At 41.1% G+C, this 15,488-nt stretch overlaps 1 long non-coding RNA gene across 4 annotated transcripts in view; it reads right to left on the reverse strand.

Moving 5' to 3' along the window:
* Positions 1–1,424: 1,424 nt before the first annotated feature.
* The window catches only part of LOC147353209 (uncharacterized), a 159,477-nt gene continuing 145,413 nt past the window's right edge, over positions 1,425–15,488 (reverse strand). For 3 of the 4 annotated variants that reach the window (XR_015145457.1, XR_015145458.1, XR_015145453.1), the window contains exons 5-7: positions 15,041–15,355; positions 4,476–4,603; positions 1,425–2,389 (exon numbers count right to left, since the gene is read on the reverse strand). This is a non-coding gene — a long non-coding RNA (uncharacterized LOC147353209). The remainder of the gene's footprint in view (positions 2,390–4,475; positions 4,604–15,040; positions 15,356–15,488) is intronic. The other variant, XR_015145454.1, reaches the window with a different exon arrangement.

Genomic DNA, 15,488 nt, shown 5'->3' on the forward strand with positions numbered 1-15,488 from the left:
TACTGTGACTAACTGTTGTTTGAAGTTAATTAAATCCCCATTTCACATTAGTCTTTTATTTTTATTATTATTAATTTATATGGATTTCATCTGATACCTGAGTCACATCTAGTTGTCCTAGCTCATGTTTTAGTGCAAGAATAAGTATCAAATGGTAGATTTATTTCTCTTTTTTAAAAAAAAAAATCAATAACTAGTTTGCAATGCCTTTGATAGAAATTCAATGACTAATATCAGGTTTTACTTTATCAAGCAGTTGGGATATTGTCAAGAGCTATCCTAGAAAGTAACTGATTCAAAATCCAATTGTCAAAACATTCAGTGGCCCCTCACTGCATGCAAAACAGTGTGTGGGGTGCTGGGAAAATTAAGAGAAATAAGATGCACTCTCTCTCCCTAGGAGGACGGTCACCAAACATGAGCATGGGACTAGAGAAGCGACTCCAACACACATTATATGGAGACAGACAAGGCAAGACCATGGGACCTTCTCAGCAGCGGTAAACTAAAGTAGGGCTACCTGAAACAAACGATGCTACCAACAAGGGATCAGTTTCCAAAATACACAAAGCAGCTCATGCAGCTCACTATCTACAACAACAACAAAAACCTGATCAAAAAGGGGGCAGAAGACCTAAATAGATATTTTTTCAAAGAAGGCATATAGATGTCCAATAAACATATGAAAAGATGTTCAACGTCTCTAGTTTTTAGAGAAATGCAAATCAAAACTACAATGAGGTACTACTACCTCATACCAGTCAGAATAACCATCATCAAAAAGTCTAAAATAAATGCTGGAGAGGGTGTGGAGAAAGGGGAACCATTTTATACTTGATGAGAATGTAAATTCGTACCATCACTATGGAAAACAGAATGCAGGTTCCTTAAAAAACTAAAAATAGAACTGCCATATGACCCAGTAATCCCACTATTGGGCATATACCCACAGAAAATCATAATTCCAAAAGATACATGGATCCAAATATTCATTGCCGGACTATTTACAGTAGCCAGGACATGGAAACAATCTAAATGTCTATCAACAGAGGAACAGATAAAGAAGATGTGGTGTTAATAACATATATACAATGGAACATTACTCAGCCATAAAAAGAAAGAAACTGTGTCATTTGCAGGTATATGTGGACCAACCTAGAGTCTGTCACGCAGAGGGAAGTCAGAAAGAGAAAAACAAATGTTATATCAATGCACATACGTGGAATCTAGAAAAATGGTATCGATTATTTTATTTGCAAAGCAGAAATAGAGACATAGACATAAAGAACAAATGTATGGACACCAAGGGGGAAAAGGGTAGGGACAGATAAAATGGGAGACTCAGATTGACACACACACACACACACATATATATATATATATATAAATATGTTACAGATGAACATATAAATGATACAGATGAACTTATAAATGATTCAGATGAATTTATTTACAAAACAGAAACAGACTCACAAACTTTGAAAACAAATTTATGGTTACCAAAGGGGAAAGGTGGAAGGGACAAATCAGGAGTTTGGGATTAACATAAACACACTATTATATATAAAATAGATGACCAACAAGGACCTGCTAGCACAGAGAACTCTACTCAATACTCTGTAATTACCTACACCCATAAAATTACCTATATGGGAAAAGAATCTGAAAAAGAAAGGATATGTGTGTGTGTGAGTATATATATATAACTGAAGCACTTTGCTGAACACCTGAAACTAACACCATGTTGTAAACCAAATATATTCCAAGATGAATAAATAAATTCAAGGGAAAAAAAAAAAACAGAATAGTCTTCCCTCTTCAGAGTCAAATTATATTTATCGTATCACTTTAAAAGTCAACAGTGATAACATTACAGAGACATTTCCATTGCCAGAAAAGTTCTGAGAATTCTGAAAACTTGTAAGAAGAGGCAGGCAAGACCAGAGATCACGATAAGCAAAGTGATTAACTGAAGAGCTGTGGGGAGGAGAGGGGGAGAAAAAGTCTTGACTGAGCTAAGGATCAGAGATAACAGCAACTTTTCACCAAATGAAAAGCAACGGAACAGACCGTCTGTCATTGATTTCAGGGAAAGCTCATGGACAGAACAGGTAGACTCAGATAGCGCTTTCAAGCGAAGACCTCGAGGGAATTCAGTTAGTTTAGGGAGCTCCCAAGTCCCATGGGAATCTAACTGATGTCTGGGAAACCTGAATAGGCAAGAATTCATAACTCTCAAAACTATACATAGAGAAGTGTACCAACAAACACAAAAAAACATAAAATTTCCTGGAAATGTCAACTATCAACGAACATATTTTCAGGTGTGCTCCAGAATTCAGGTTCATCAAAGTGTATCATGGAAATACTGCTGTTGGTGGTGGTCGTTCTGGAAAGGAAAGAAACAAAGAGTAAGCATTGCAACGCCCTTTTTTTATATATGAGAAAAAGGAAACTCAGAAAGATAAAGTGGCTATCTCAAGGTCCCAGACCTAATTAGTAGGAAGTCTTTCTTCACAACTGCATATAATACATCACCTCCTGACGTATTATATATTCTCCTACTGGAATGCCATTTCTGTTAAAATGGGGACTTGGTCTATTTGTTCACTACTGTCCTCAGCACTAAAACAGCACCTGGCACAAAGCAGGTGCTCAGTAAAATGTTTGACGGGAACAAATGATTGAAATCTTCAGACTCGTCCCAATGCCCTTGAGATTACATCATCCTGTTTCATAAACCTAGGGGGATCTTAGACCCCTCAAATCAGCAAGTATTTACCATGTGCACATCACATGCCTGGCACTGTGACAATCTGCCGGATGGGAAGAGGGATGTATTACTGAGGCCTCTTTCAGAAACGAGATGCAAACACCAGACTGAAACTAGCTTAAACATAAAAATGGGTGTGGGAGGTGGCAGAGATTCACTGGTTCATGTACATGGAAAGTCCAGGGGTAATGTCCGCAGGGACAGCTGAAACTAAGGGGCACAAAAAGAGTTATCTGGATTTTATTACTCTCTCCACTACTCAGGGCTCTACTTTTCCTCTGCATTGGCTTTCCCCTTGGTCAGGATTTCTCTAGACTGCAGCCTTGGTCATTCCCGGCTTACATGCTACTTAGTTAGCAGTAGAAAGATAATTCCTTTACCCTACCAGTTCAAGCAAAACTCTAGGTAGGGTTCCTCTTGGTGCTATCTGGACTATGCACCCATTCCCAATGAGTTACACTGACCAACGGGATATAGTCCTTTGCTTAACCATATTTCATTCATGTGTCTACCCTTCGAGGCTGGGATGAAGTCAGCACCATCTAAACTACATGGATTAGACAAAGGGTAAGTTCCCAGAAGAAAACTGGGGGCCCCCATCCAAAAGAAGAGATTCTGTGAAGATAAAGAGCATCCATATTCCCACCCCAAATCAGGGCTGGGGGTCAAAACAGTAAGTACTTAAGCTTCAAGAATTTAATTTTTATTGGAAGCAAAACACAAATCAATTCATAAACAGCATAAAACAGCATTTAAGATCAAGTCTGAACATGTAACATAAGCATACCACACTGTGTAAAATCACAAGAGGAACTTCTGAGGGTTCAATTTCCTTTTAATATGCAATTTTGTCCTCTGTCCATCAACACCCCTCAACCACCCGACTTGACTGTGTATCTGCTCTTCACGCTTCCTTCTAAGCCATCAATGGGGCTCTGCCTGGCAGTCAACAGCTCAGGTTTGACCTTGCCGCCCCTTGATTTACATTAGTACTCAAACAATTGGCAGCGATTTTGTTGTGCTCTGCCTTTTGAAATAAAAATTAATAAAAGATGAAGAAAAGAAAGCACAAGAAACATTACAAAAGCATGGTTCTCGTAAACTTAATGAAGTTCAAGTATGAACATCACTAGATACACCAGAAGTACCAAATCCTGTTCCTCAACTAATTGTTCATTGGACCACACTTGACTGGGAGTTCAAAGGTCAAAGAAGAAAATAAAGAACATGCACCAAACTCTGCAAAAATAATTTGTTCATTCTCATAATAATTCTGCCTGCTGCACAGATTTCTTTTACGTACCCTTCAGGATTCTACGACAGATGACAGCACTGCCTATCTGCATCAGAGCACAAGTGTTATAACTATGCCTCGTAAGTTGTTCACAATGTTTGCTCAATTTGCATAGCTTCTTTAATATTTCCTAGTATTGCACATCCGGAGAAGGCAATGGCACCCCACTCCAGTACTCTTGCCTGGAAAATTCCATGGATGGAGGAGCCTAGTAGGCTGCAGTCCATGGGGTCGCTAAGAGTAGGACACGACTGAGTGACTTCACTTTCACTTTTCACTTTCATGCATTGGAGAAGGAAATGGCAACCCACTCCAGTGTTCTTGCCTAGAGAATCCCAGAGATGGGGGAGCCTAGTGGGCTGCCGTCTATGGGGTCGCACAGAGTCGGACACGACTGAAGCAACTTACAGCAGCAGCAGCAGCAGTATTGCACATCAACTTCCTCTTTTCCTTATATACATTTATTTTTAAAAGAAGATCCATAACACAAACATAAATGGAACACTGGCATCCTCCTTGCCATAAATAGAAAGTACCTGAAAAATAAAACAATGTTATTACATTCTAGCTAGACCCTGTCAGATGGTGCTACTGGTAAATAACCCACCTGCCAATGCAGGAGACATAAGAGATGCAGGTTCAATCCCTGGGTCTGCGAGATCTCTGGAGAAGGAAATGGCCTTCAGGTTTTCCTGAAGGCTCAATGCCCAATCCTGTCTAGATGTCTTCAGAGTATTCATTTATTCTAGTGTGGAGCTGGGAACCTCTGTTCCATTTGCTCCTCAATCATTTACTCATTTTACCTTATTGCTGTGTCAGTTGCTTCTCTCTGCAGTTGATATTAAACTCCAGTCAGAATTAGTTTTGCTCAAGAAAAAATCTTTGTAACTAACAGCACTGTTCTCACTAAGGGCCTGGTGGGAAGTCCACATCCCACCCTTCTCCCTCTAAGACAAGGCGTTGGCAAAACCAGCCAGATGAGAAGCTGGGCTGCAAAGCAGAGACTGGTGTTGGACCTGAGGTAGGTTCACCAGCAAGTTACCACCACAGTGACCACTGCAGGGGAAGGGTTACTCCAGACCAAATAGATGTGTCCTGAAGGTCCCAGAGAGCATGCCTCTGACAAACCTCACTCTGTCCCACCCTGTTCCTTATGATGGGCCCAAAACTTCTTTTCACCAGGAATAAAGAAAAACATACTTTACAAAAAGGCAATTCATCTACGAATACATGGCTTGGCTAAGACAGCACATCTTAGAGCTACATGTGTTATTATAAATGGACTCATTTTGTATCTCCCTATACTGTAGATTATTTTTTAAAGGCATATGAAGAGAAACCATGGGGAGTGAACTGAGGTCTGAGCCCACTAGCTGTTAACACATTCCACTGTGCGGTACATTTCCTTTCTTCAAATTTTTCCTAATGGGATGGAGGAGGAACTGAAAGCAGAGAGAAGCTAACAACAGAGCATGTATTTGGACAAACAAAAATACATTCAGCATATCTTAAATGTCTTGTCATCACCAAGATGTTTTGCAATTTTAAAATGTTTTGGTATGATGATAACATATCACTGAATATTATATATGAGTCACTATAATAAATTTTCTTTCTTTTTTCTTTTGAATCTTATTTTATTTATTAAAATAAGAAATCTTTTTTTCCCCTGGCTTATAGAATGTATGCTATACACAGTATTGTTTTTTTGGTTATTTTTTCAGTTTTATTGAGAAATTGAGATACATCTCTGTTTAAGTTTAAAGTAGACAGCATGATTGTTTGATTTACATACCATTATAATTTTTAAATGCTCGTCTCCCGATATATTCTCAATCACCAAGTCCTAATTCTTCTAGCACCAAAATTCCCATTAAAAAAAAAGATACTGGGTTGGCCAAAAGATTTGTTCAGGTTTTTCCATAACATCTAACAGAAAAACCCAAATGAACTTTTTGGCCAACCCAGTACATTTACGGAAATCCCCAACTCTGTTGTCATAAACCTACTTCAACCCAATGCCTTTTCTTATTAGGCAACTGGGAAATTCTCGCCCTTTGTTACCATCTTTGTATCATTTATCCTCAACTAATTCATTTCCCAAATGGCAGCAAGAAGAATCTCCTAACCCTGTCACTCTCACTCTTAATCCCCCAGAGGCTTCCTTCTGATCTCAGGAGGGAGTCCTATTTCCTTCTGGAAGCTTCCAAGGCACCAAATTTTTTTCATCTGTCTATGTCCCAGCTTCATATTTAAGCACACACCTCTCTCATGTCCTGCCAACCTGGAGCTCTGGCCTGGAGTCACGTATTCTAGTGTGGTGGTTAGAGGCATGAACTCTGAGGCCAAATTCCCCAGCTGAGAGCTGCATGATCTTGAGCAAGTTACTTAACGTCCTCATTTCCTACTTCAATAAGACAAGGGCAGTATTGGCCCCCACCTCAGAACTGTCATCAAGATTATGGGAGTTAAAATAACTCAGATCTGAGTTAAGCCTTAGGGTCTTTTAAGATTTCATCTACTCTGAGAAAGGGACCCTCTTCTTCCATCTCTTTCCCCCTTTGAAAATCCTAGTATCCAGTGGATCCTATCTGTTATGGGCTGAAGTGTTAATTGTCTGCCCCAAAACTCACAGATTGAAGCCCTAATTCCAAGTTCCTCAAAATGTGATGATATTTGGAGATGGGGGTCTTCAAACAGGTGATTAAATTACAATAAGACCATACATGTGGGCCCTAATCCAATCTGACCATATCTTTAAAAAAAGAGGAAATTTGGACACACAAAAAGACACAGAGGAAGGACCACATGGGGCACGCAAGACAGGGGGCATCTGCAAGCCAAGGAGAAGCTTCAGAAGAAGCCAAATTTGATCTTGGACTTCTAGCCTCCAGAATCATGAGGAAATTAATTCTGTTGTTTAAACCACATGGTCTGTGGTTATTTTTCTGTGGTAGTGCTAGTAATACATGTGTGAAGATTTTGGATTTATCAACCCTTCACAATTGCATGAGTCAATTTGTTTTAAATCTCTCTAGATAGATAAATGATACATCTACATATAGAAATTTTTAGATATGGATAGATACAGATAAATAGAAAGATACAGCTATCTGCAGATACACATAGATCAATCTCCTCTCTCTATGTATATCTCCATCTATCTATCTCTGTCAAGAGATCACCTGGTGTGTGTTTTCAGGACACCTGCATGCCTCCTTCCAGCAGAGCACCACTGGAATTGAATGGTTACCTCTGTGATTACGCGGGCACCATACTTCTCTCCAGTCACAGTGACATCCTGAAGTGAAGGAACAGCTCTGTTGGTCACTACTACACCCTAAGAACCTATCCCAGAAAAATCAGTGTTGTATGAATAAACCTGGAAGATTCTTAGTGAAGTCATATTCTTATAATCCTGTTGTTTTTGCAATGTATAAGAAAATTGAAAGACATCTTTTTGTAGAGATGATGAATATGTCCATCAATATGAATAATATATTCATCAACCCTGAATATATTGTTGTTTTAAGTCAATATTTTACTGAGCTTATATGTTCTATGGAAGAAATCTGGTGGTTCAGACAGTAAAGAATCCACCTCCCACCAAGACTGGGAGATCTCGGTTCGATTCCTGGCTTGGGAAGATCCTCTGGAGGAGGGCATGGCAATCCACTTCAATATTGTTGCCTGGAGACTCCCCATGGGCGGAGGAGCCTGGTGGACTACAGTCCATGGGGTCGCAAAGGGTAGGACATGACTGCGTGACTAAGCATAGCATATAGCCCCTATTATTATGAATGAAAGAAAGAAACTGAAGTCACTCAGTTGTGTCCAACTCTTTGTGACCCCATGGACTATAGCCTACAAGGCTCCTCTGTCCATGGGATTGTCCAGGCAGGAGTACTAGAGTGGGTTGCCATTTCCTTCTCCAGGGGATCTTCCTAACCCAGGGATCAAACTCAGGTCTCCCACATTGTAAGCATACATATTATTATGGCTGCACTCTATTTTTCAACCCACAAGATGGCAGAATAGAAGGATTTTTCAACCCACAGGATGGTGGAATAGAAGGACGTGTGCACATCTTCTTCTGCAAGAACTCCAAAACTACAACTCACTGCTCAATAACCATTGACAGGAGAATGTTGGATCCCACCAAAAAAAGATATGCCACGTCCAAGGGCAAAGAAGAAGCCCCAGCAAGATGGTAGGAGGGGCAAACCATATTTAGAATCAAACCCCATACCCAGCAGAGACCTTGGAGGGCTTAAACAAACCTTGTGCTCACCAGGACCCAGAGACCCCACAGAGACTGAGCCAGAATTGTGTTTGAGTGTCTCCTGCAAAGGTACAGGTCAGCAGGGTGCTGCCCCATGGGCAGGGGCTCTGGGTGGAGTAGATCTGGATATGGTAGAAGTGCTCTTGGAGGAGGTCACCATTAACCCCCCCACCCACCCCACCCCCCGCAACAGAGCCACCAGAACTTACAAAGGACTAGGGAAACAGACTCTTGGAGGGCACAAATAAAACCTTGCATTCACCAGGACCCAGGAGAAAGGAGCAGTGGCCCCACAAGAAACTGACCCAGACTTGCCTGTGAGTGTCCAGGAGTCTCTAGAGAAGGCATGGGTCAGCAGTAGCCTGCTGCAGGGTCTGGGGCACTGAGTGCAGCAGTGCCTGCATGGGACCTTTTGAAGGTTGCCATTATCTTCATTACCTCCACCATAGTTTGGCCTCAGATCAAACAACAGGGAGGGAACACAGTCCCACCCATCAACAGAAAATTGGATTAAAGTCAGGTAGGTTGATTCCTCCATTTCCATTTTTCTTTCTCAAGATCGCTTTGGCTATTCGAGGTTTTTTGGAAATGGAGGAATCAACCTACCTGACTTCAGGCTCTACTACAAAGCCACAGTTATCAAGACAGTATGGTACTGGCACAAAGACAGAAATATAGATCAATGGAACAAAATAGAAAGCCCAGAGATAAATCCACGCACATATGGACACCTTATCTTTGACAAAGGAGGCAAGAATATACAATGGATTAAAGACAATCTCTTTAACAAGTGGTGCTGGGAAATCTGGTCAACCACTTGTAAAAGAATGAAACTAGAACACTTTCTAACACCATATACAAAAATAAACTCAAAATGGATTAAAGATCTAAATGTAAGACCAGAAACTATAAAACTCCTAGAGGAGAACATAGGCAAAACACTCTCTGACATACATCACAGCAGGATCCTCTATGACCCACCTCCCAGAATATTGGAAATAAAAGCAAAAATAAACAAATGGGACCTAATTAAACTTAAAAGCTTCTGCACATCAAAGGAAACTATTAGCAAGGTGAAAAGACAGCCTTCAGAATGGGAGAAAATAATAGCAAATGAAGCAACCGACAAACAACTAATCTCAAAAATATACAAGCAACTCCTACAGCTCAACTCCAGAAAAATAAATGACCCAATCAAAAAATGGGCCAAAGAACTAAATAGACATTTCTCCAAAGAAGACATATAGATGGCTAACAAACACATGAAAAGATGCTCAACATCACTCATTATCAGAGAAATGCAAATCAAAACCACTATGAGATACCATTTCACACCAGTCAGAATGGCTGCGATCCAAAAGTCTACAAATAATAAATGCTGGAGAGGGTGTGGAGAAAAGGGAACCCTCTTACACTGTTGGTGGGAATGCAAACTAGTACAGCCACTATGGAGAACAGTGTGGAGATTCCTTAAAAAACTGGAAATAGAACTGCCTTATGATCCAGCAATCCCACTGCTGGGCATACACACTGAGGAAACCAGAAGGGAAAGAGACACGTGTACCCCAGTGTTCATCACAGCACTGTTTATAATAGCCAGGACATGGAAGCAACCTAGATGTCCATCAGCAGATGAATGGATAAGAAAGCAGTGGTACATATACACAATGGAGTATTACTCAGCCATTAAAAAGAATACATTTGAATCAGTTCTAATGAGGTGGATGAAACTGGAGCCTATTATACAGAGTGAAGTAAGCCAGAAGGACAAACACCAATACAGTATACTAACACATATATATGGAATTTAGAAAGATGGTAACGATAACCCTGTATACGAGACAGCAAAAGAGACACTGATGTATAGAACAGGCTTATGGACTCTGTGGGAGAGGGAGAGGGTGGCAAGATTTGGGAGAATGGCATTGAAACATGTGAAATGTATGAAACGAGATGCCAGTCCAGGTTCAACGCACGATGCTGGATGCTTGGGACTGGTGCACTGGGACGACCCAGAGGGATGGTATGGGGAGGGAGGAGGGAGGAGGGTTCAGGATGGATTTTCTTTTAAAAAAAAAAAAAAAAATTGGATTAAAGATTTACTGAACACAGTCCTGCCCATTAGAATAAGCTCGTTTCCCCCTCAGTCAGTTTCTCCCATAAGGAAGCTTCCATAAACCTCTTATCCTTATCCATCATAGGGCCTACAGAATGAAAACCACAATCAGGGGAAACTAACCAAACGGATCACATGGACCACAGCCTTGTCGAACTCAATGAAACTATAAGCCACGCCATGTAGTGCCATCCAAGATGGACGGGTCATGGTGGAGAGTTCTGACAAAACTTGGTCCACAGGAGAAGGGAATGGCAAACCACTTCAGTATTCGTGCCTTGAAAACCCCATGAACAGTATGAAAAGGCAAAAAGATAGGACACTGAAAGATGAACTCCCCAGGTGGGTAGGTGCCCAATACGCTACTGGAGATCAGTGGAGAAATAACTCCAGAAAGAAGGAAGAGATGAAGCCAAAGCAAAAACAACACCCAGCTGTGGATGTGACTGGTGACAGAAGTAAAGTCTGATGCTGTAAAGAGCTACATTGCATAGGAACCTGGAATGATAGGTCCATGAATCAAGGCAAATTGGAAGTGGTCAAACAGCGAATGGTAAGAGTAAACATCGACATTTTAGGGATCAGTGAACTAAAATGGACCAGAATATGTGAATTTAACTCAGATGATCATTATGTCTGCTACTGTGGGCAAGAATCCCTTAGAAGAAAGGAGTAGCCTTTCAGTCAACAAGAGTCCAAAATGCAGTACTTGGATGCAATCTCAAAAACTACGGAATGATCTCTGTTCGTTTCCAAAGCAAGCCATTCAATATCACAGTAATCCAAGTCTATAAAGCAACCAGTAATGCTGAAGAAGCTGAAGTTGAATGGTTCTATTACGACCTACAAGACCTTCTAGAACTAGCACCCAAAAAAGATGTCCTTTTCATTACAGGGGACTGGAATGCAAAAGTAGGAAGTCAAGAGATACCTGGAATAACAGGCAAATGTGGCCTTGGAGTACAAAATGAAGCCAGTGAAAGGCTAACAGAGTTTTGCCAAGAGAAGGCACTGGTCATAGCAAACACTCTCTTCCAACAACACAAGAGATAACTCTACACATGAACATCACCAGATGGTCAATATCAAAATCAGATTAATTATATTCTTTGCAGTCAAAGATGGAGAAGCTCTATACAGTCATCAAAACAAGACTGAGAACTGACTGTGGCTCAGATCATGAACTCCTTATTTCAAATTCAGACTTAAATTGAAGAAAGTAGGAGAAATCACTAGACCATTCAGGTACAACCTAAATCAAAACCCTTATGATTATACACAGTGGAAGTGAGAAATAGATTCAAGGGATTAGATCTGATAGACAGAGTGCCTGAAGAACTATGGACAGAGGCTCCTGACATTGAACAGGAGGCAGTGATCAAGACCATCCCCAAGAAAAAGAAATGCAAAAAGGCGAAATGGTTGTCTGAGAAAGCCTTACAAATAGCTGAGAAAAGAAGAGAAGATAAAGGCAAAGGAGAAAAGGAAAGATATACACATTTGAATGCAGAGTTCCAAAGAATATCAAGGAGAGATAAGAAAGCTTCCTCAGTGATCAATGCAAATAAAGGAAAACAAGAGAATGGGGAAGACTAAAGACCTCTTCAAGAAAATTAGAGATACCAAGGGAATATTTCATGCAAAGATGGGCAAAATAAACAACAGAAATGGTATGGATCTAACAGAAACAGAAGATATTAAGAGGTGGCAAGAATACACAGAAGAGCTATACAAAAAAGATCTTCATGACCCAGATTACCATGATGGTGTGATCACTCACCTAGAGCCAAACATCCTGTAAAGGAAGTCAAGTGGGCATTAGGAAGCATCACTATGAAATAGCTAGTGGAGGTGATGGAATTCTGCTTGAACTATTTCAAATCCTAAAACATGATGCCGAGAAAGTGCTGCACGCAATGTGCCAGCAAATTTGGAGAACTCAGCAGTGATCACAGGACTGGAAAAGGTCAGTTTTCATTCCAATCCCAAAGACAGGCAATGCCGAAGAATGCTCAAACTGCAGCACAATTGCACTCACCTCATACACTAGCAAAGTAATGCTCAAAATTCTCCAAGCCAGGCTTCAGCAGTATGTGAACCATGAAATTCCAGATGTTCAAGCTGGATTTAGAAAAGGCAGAGGAACCAGAGATCAAATTGCCAACATCCGTTGGATCATCGAAAAGGCAAGAAATTTCCAGAAAAACATCTACTTCTGCTTTATTGACTATGCCAAAGCCTTTAACTGTATGGATCACAACAAACTGTGGAAAATTCTTCAAGAGATGGGAATATCAGACCACCTTACCTGCCTGCTGAGAAGTCTGTATGAAGGTCCAGAAGCAAGAGTTAGAACTGGACATGGAATAACAGACTGATTCCAAATCGGGAAAGGAGTACATCAAGGCTGTATATTGTCACCCTGCTTATTTAACTTATATGCAGAGTACATCATGAGAAATTCTGGGCTGGATGAAGCACAAGCTGGAATCAAGACTTTCAGGAGAAATATCAATAACCTCAGATGACACCACCCTTAAGTCAGAAAACGAAGAAGAACTAAAGAGCTTCTTGATGAAAGCGAAAGAGGAGAGTGAAAAAGTTGGCTTAAAGCTCAACATTCAGAAAACAAAGATCATGGCATCCAGTCCTATCACTTCATGGCAAATAGATGGGGAAACAGTGACAGACTTTATTTTGGGGATCTCCAAAATCACTGCAGGTGGTGACTGCAGCCATGAAATTAAAAGATGCTTACTCCTTGGAAGAAAAGTTATGACCAACCTAGACAGCATATTAAAAAGCAGAGACATTACTTTGCCAACAAAGGTCCATCTAGTCAAAGCCAGTAGTTGTATATGGATGTGAGGGCTGGACTACAAAGAAAGCTGAATGCCGAAGAGTTGATGCTTTTGAACTGTGGTGCTGGAGAAGACTCTTGAGAGTCCCTTGGACTGCAAGGAGATCCAACCAGTCAATCCTAAAGGAAATCAGTCCTGAATATTCATTGGAAGGACTGATGCTAAAGCTGAAACACCAGTACTTGGCCATCTGATGTGAAGAACTGACTCATTGGAAAAGACTCTGATACTGGGAAGGACTTAAAGCAGAATGAGATGGTTGGATGGTATCACTGACTTGATGAACATGAGTTTGAGTAAGCTCTGGGAGTTGGTGATGGACAGGGAAGCCTGGCATGCTGCAGTCCATGGGGTCTCAAAGAGTCAGACATGACTGAGTGACTAAACTGAACTGAACTGATTATGGCTGCTTGTACCATAAAGTCATACAGGTATATTCAATATAAATGTAAGTGAGTGAGAGCTGGAGCAATTGTGATTGACAACAGTGACAAGAGACTTTGGAAAAAGAGGTAGGGTTGGGTGGGGGAGTTTGCAGACTGGATTCTATATTTAATATTTCCAGGCAAATAAATCATATCACTTCTCTGAGTCTTAGCTAAAGTATCTTTGGGGTATGGTATTTTAGTAATGATTTTTTTTTCCAGTATTGGATTGCAAATTTCTGATCATTAAATTTAAAAAATTTTACTTTTTAAATTTCCATGGTAACCACATGGCATGGGGAAATGCACCAATGTGGCAACTAATAAAGAATAGTCCAGCTGGCAGTAACTGAATGCCTTTCTTGAATACCTTGAGCTTCCCTAGTGGCTTCAGTTCAGTTCAGTTCAGTCGCTCAGTCATGTCTGACTCTTTGGGACCCCATGAATTGCAGCACACCAAGCCTCCCTGTCCATCACCAACTCCCGGAGTTCACTCAGACTCACCTCCATCGAGTCAATGATGCCATCTAGCCATCTCATCCTCTGTCATCCCCTTCTCCTCCTGCCCCCAGTCGCTCCCAGCATCAGAGTCTTTTCCAATGAGTCAACTCTTCACATGAGGTGGCCAAAGTTCTGGAGTTTCAGCTTCAGCATTATTCCCTTCAAAGAAATCCCAGGGCTTATCTCCTTCAGAATGGACTGGTTTGATCTCCTTGTAGTCCAAGGGACTCTCAAGAGTCTTCTCCAACACCACAGTTCAAAAGCATCAATTCATCAGCGCTCAGCTTTCTTCACAATCCAACTCTCACATCCATACATGACCACTGGAAAAACCACAGCCTTGACTAGACGGACCTTTGTTGGCAAAGTAATGTCTCTGCTTTTGAATATGCTATCTAGGTTGGTCATAACTTTCCTTCCAAGGAGTAAGCGTCTTTTAATTTCATGGCTGCAGTCCCTAGTGGCTTAGACAGTAACAAATCTGCCTGCTATGCAGGAGACCTAGATTCAATCCCTGCATCAGGAATCTCACCTGGAGAAGGAAATGGCTACCCACTCCAGTACTGTTGTTTGGAGAATTCCATGGATGGAGGAGCCTGGTGGGCTACAGTCCATGGGGTTTCAAAGGGTCAGACATGACTTAGCGACTAAACAGCAACTTGGATACCTTACTTCTCACCATCTCTGCTTCCTCAACTCTAAAATGTCTATTACAATGAGGAGATAACTTAGATATTTCTAATGACCTTCTCCCACAGTGGTAGCTTATGATTGAGTTATCAACTCACCTGGCAGGTTACACTCTTTTACACTTTCTAGTTGCTCAGTCATGTCCGGCTCTGCAACCCCGTGGATTATAGCCCACCAGGTTCGTCTGTCCATGGGATTATCTCAGCAAGAATACTGGAGTGGGTTGCCATTCCATTCTCCAGGGGAATATTCCTGAGCCAGGGATTGAACCCAGGTCTCCCGCACTGCAGGCAGACTCTTTACAGTCTGGGCCACTGGGTTAGGTGTCCCAAAAGACCAGTATCTTCTGTGTTGTGTCTTCCAGGATTTTTCAGTAAATATCCCCAACGATTGTCTCTCTCATTTAAATATTTCTGGGAAAAAAAGAAAAGAAAACCACACAATTATTAAGAAACTACTATGTCCTGGTGATAGATGCTGGGGAAAGTGATGATGAGCAAGCAGTTCTGTCCTGGATACAGGGGAGATAACGGCAGCTTCCGTTAT

Source organism: Bos grunniens, chromosome 18, assembly GCF_055505025.1.
Source record: "Bos grunniens cultivar Pamir isolate PY7600 chromosome 18, Bosgru_T2T1.0, whole genome shotgun sequence".
NCBI classification, from domain to species: Eukaryota; Metazoa; Chordata; class Mammalia; order Artiodactyla; family Bovidae; genus Bos; species Bos grunniens.